At 31.2% G+C, this 4,549-nt stretch overlaps 1 long non-coding RNA gene across 1 annotated transcript; it reads left to right on the forward strand.

Moving 5' to 3' along the window:
• The first annotated feature begins 1,826 nt into the window (after positions 1–1,826).
• LOC136235087 (uncharacterized) lies at positions 1,827–3,882 on the forward strand. Its single transcript, XR_010691643.1, has 3 exons — positions 1,827–2,100; positions 3,128–3,217; positions 3,607–3,882. It is a non-coding gene; the product is annotated as an uncharacterized lncRNA (long non-coding RNA).
• Positions 3,883–4,549: the final 667 nt, after the last annotated feature.

Genomic DNA, 4,549 nt, shown 5'->3' on the forward strand with positions numbered 1-4,549 from the left:
GAACCTGCTAACACTAATATAAAATACTATAAATATTTGAATTGAAATACTTGAGGAAATATAAAAAATTTGAAAGCAGCTAACAGTATAATATGAAAAACTTAATAAAATAAATTTTATTAATTACCCAAATCAGTAATTGCTATGAACCTGTTAATATAAATTATAATTCCTATTAAAAAACCTGTTAATATAAATTATGATTCCTATTAAAAAAAACCTCAAATAAGTTATTTGCTAAAAAAAACCCTAAATTAGTAATTGCTATATGTTAAAATATTTCTTACCAAATAGCAATAAAAAAACCCAAATCACAGCAGTAGAAGAATACAAGATTTCAAATATTTAACATTGAAAATAAAAATTAGGTTCAGAGATTTCTTACCAAAGGGGCAGCCCGGTCGCACTACGCGTCCCCGCTGAGCGAGGGTCCGAGGAGGGGTCCCACCACAAGGGTGTACTAGGGGCAGGCCTTCTCCTGCCAATTTATTTGGCAAGAGGCTGCTCCTAAAACTCGAACCCATGACCTTTTAAGAGATTTCTTACCAAATCGAAAAAAAAAACAAATCACAGCAGGACAAGAAAAACCAAATCACAGTAATAAAACCCTCCTGCTGTGATTTTATTTATATATATACTATGTAAAAAATATTGTTTTGGTTTCTTAATTTCTTGGACACTAGACAGATGCTCACGAAACAATGTCCAGGACCGGCCCTACCACAAACCATCTTAATACGATGAGGAACCATTATTAATTTTTTGATAAAATTATGATTCTGTTTTGTTAATAGGTAAAACTATTGATATATTAATATCTTTTTTTTAAGAACTATACTAATATATTTTAAATTAATTAATAAATAAATATATAAGTACAATTTCAAAATTAATAAAGAAATCTAATAATTAATATAATTATTGTTAAAACAAGAAGCCTAATTTTGACAATAGCACAAAAATTATTGAAATTGATTGTTTCTTGATAAAATAATCACTTGAATCTTTCATAAAAATTTGAACATCGAGTCAATATAGTCCACCTCGCAAAATTGACTAAAGAATCAGTGGAAATTATTATGATTATTCGAAAGAAAAACGATATTGTAGATTTTTAGGATTGACCCAAAATCATTGGGCCGAATTGAGAAGTACATTGCAGTACTTTCCACTATTAATCGATTAGTATGATTTTAAGGCACTGTTTGGCAATTAATTATTAGTTAACTGATTTGATTAACTGCTTATTTGTTTAGTAAAACTTAGCTGATTACTAATAATTTTCTTTATATAATGACACATATAAAATTTTGATTTGGAGTTAAAGTGTAGTAGTTAGAGGTAAAAATATTATTCAAAAGACATGCAATAATAAACTAATTGAAAGAACTCTTAAGCTTTTTTAAAATTAGTTTTTTTGAATCTAATAAACTCTTTCAACAATTTTCTCGATAAACATCACTATTAAAATTTTGACTAGTTAAAATCTCTAAAATAGTTCAAACCTTTAATTAAAAAAAAAACTATTTGCCAAACATGATTGGTTGTGTTCTAATTTTAGAAAAGAATATGAACATGAACGAAGTGAATTTTAGATATGAATAAAACATGTACTAATTCTTTTAGTATAATCTCACTACAAAAAATAACCCCTATATCAACGCTTTTTTAAATACACTTTTAAAAAGTGTCACTACAAAAAATCAAAATATTTATTGTTATCGAAAATTTAACTCTTAATTTTGTTTTTACCCTTACAAACACAATTCTTTACCTGTTTGCCAAACATTAATTTGTTTTTTATTTATTTTTAATTTACTAACCCTACCTTGCCTCTTCTCTCTTTCTCGTGAACGCCTCCGCCGATCTCCTCTGTTTTGCTAATCTGGTGTGAGGAAACCCTAAATTAGCTTCTTCCTAGTCGCTCCCTAATTTTCCTTTCGTTCTCTCTCTGTGACGGCAACAAAGGCCATTGCTATGTGAGGCGGAAGAAGATCACCCCAAGTTCTCTCTCTCTCTCTCTGATATTCCATCGGTGTCCATCAACTGATTTCGTCCTCTGGAATCTAATCTAAGCTCTGTTGTCTTCAAATCATTAAGGTATTTCTTTAAATCTCTGTTGTCTGGTCTAATCTCATATGCTTACTTAAGAACTTTTATGTGAGTGCTTATGTGATTGGCGTCGAAACCTACAAAGATAAATATAACTTCACAGCCCTTAGGTTGTCAAATCTGAATCTATTCTTTCAAATACAAAACTAACTTAATTTATATTATCGATTGCTACTATTGGTTCGTTTAGGTAAAACTCTAACTTTACCAATTGAGCCGTATGACAATCCAATTCAAAGAACGACCTGCAGTTATCATTCGAAGAATGAATAATCAATTGAGAATAAATCCCTAAAATGCAATGAACAAATAAGCGGTAAGATAAGAATTAAAGCACAACAGTCTCACAATAATGAAGAAAACCTTCTTTGAATTAACCCTTAATTGAAAATACAAGTTTAGCTATGAATAGCCATGGAGAAAAACCTTTCTCTCTTGTGAAAGAGAGAACAAAATAAAAATAAAAGCTAAACCTAAAAACTAAAAACGGAATGAAAATTGAATTAAAATTGAATTTTGATTATAAAACGGAATTTTTTTATTAGAGATAGATCCTCTCCTATTTATAGGAGTTCTCCAACCCTAATTAGGAGATAAATCCTAACTAATTATAAAAAAATAAATATTCTAACTTCCTAATACTACTTGGCTTCTTCCTTCCTGATTTATAGGCTTAAAACTCTTGAATAGACATCTGAAAACGCGATGGAATTGAACAGATTCGCACTTGATTTATCTGGATTTCTGCCCGTCTGCTTCTTAGTCTTGCGCAAGACTAACTTCCAGTTTCGACTTCAGATCTTTAAAACAGCTCCAGATTTTATCTTTAACCAAATTAGCTCCAAATAATCCCAATCCAGCTCCTTTCTTCATAATAAGTCCCTGTAGGAGCATAATACACAAAACAAGTAATAAACCCGTGATAACAATCAAACCGGCTAACAAATAGCATAACAAGTGGATATTTTATCGCTGAAATAGAGACTTATCATTATGTCTCCTCTGTTTTGATAAGGTTTGGAATAGAGCAAAGATACACCTTACTCATTGAGGTAAGAATTGGCTCAATCAACATCTTACAAAGATCTGGCCCTATTTCAATGAGGTAAGAACTGTTTTGGATCCCATTTTTCGGTCTTTTAATTGGATGTATGCAGCTCTAGGTATAGGAAATTAAATGATTTCTAAGTTTGGTATTTTGAAGTTACTGTTTGTGTTATTATTTCGATAGGACTATATGTGTGTCTCGAAATTTTGATGTTTGTAAGCAGTGTCTGAGTTGATAAAGGCTTCAATAGAACCTGTTCTTGAGCAATATAGACCGATCGTACTGTCATCTCTTAAATTTTCCAGAGATGAAGCAAAGCTATCCATAGGATCCGACCGTTTTGGTAAATTAATATAGACAATTTCCATAACTTTGTCATCAAGGTATCTGTATTCTAATAAACAACAAGAGGTGGATATATATTAATTTGCATTATATGGTTGCAGGTACGCCCTGATGATGAAGCAGGACAAATTCCCATGGCGTATGTAGTGAGGAAAGTAAGAAGCAACCTTACAGAGGCTCAAGTTATGCATTTCATTGCAAAACGGGTATGCTTATGAATTGTCTCGTCGCAAACAGTTGGTTGTGTATACAGAGATCTCTAACATTGTTGTCATTCATACTTTTTTCTTTTTAATTAGACTAGATTTTTTTTTTTTTTAAAAAAAAAAATTTGCGCGCAATGCGCTTACATTAAAGAATAAAGAAAAATCCCCACCAGACCCGGATGTGATTCGAACCCATGACCTCCCAAGGCATAGGTAAACTCTCAACCACTAGGCTAAGAGCTTCACCACACTAGCTTATTTTTAAATTTTGAGATTTTAAATGATTTTACAGATTTTATTTGGATTCAATGCATAAAATATGGATATTGCTATTTATAAAAAAGACCTTATAAAAACTCAATATGTAAAAACATCAAATTGGTTTAAACCCTGGAATAGTAAATAACACTCGGAGAGATTCGGAATTCATTTTCGAGAACTGTATGGATAAATTCTAAAATACTCTCGGAATAATACAATTTATAATGATAAAATTAGGGCTGTCAATATGGATTACAACACGATAACACGATTCACGTAACACGGAAATTAAACGAATTAGGGTTGAGATAAATGGGTTTGTGTCATAAATGGGTCGACATGCCTAACCCGTAAAATAAGCGGGTCGGTTCGCGGGTTGACTCGCGAATTCGTTGTAACCCGTATAATTTAGACGAGTCTATGGGTCGTGTCAATCTAACCAGCGAACCCATATAACCCGACTCATATAACCCATCTAACCCATATATCATGTAAATATAAATTTTTTTATGGATATTAAAGTAATTTTAATTTTTAACCTTAATATATATATATATATATATATGGGTGAGATCCA

Source organism: Euphorbia lathyris, chromosome 7 (genome assembly GCF_963576675.1).
Source record: "Euphorbia lathyris chromosome 7, ddEupLath1.1, whole genome shotgun sequence".
Classification (NCBI taxonomy): Eukaryota; Viridiplantae; Streptophyta; class Magnoliopsida; order Malpighiales; family Euphorbiaceae; genus Euphorbia; species Euphorbia lathyris.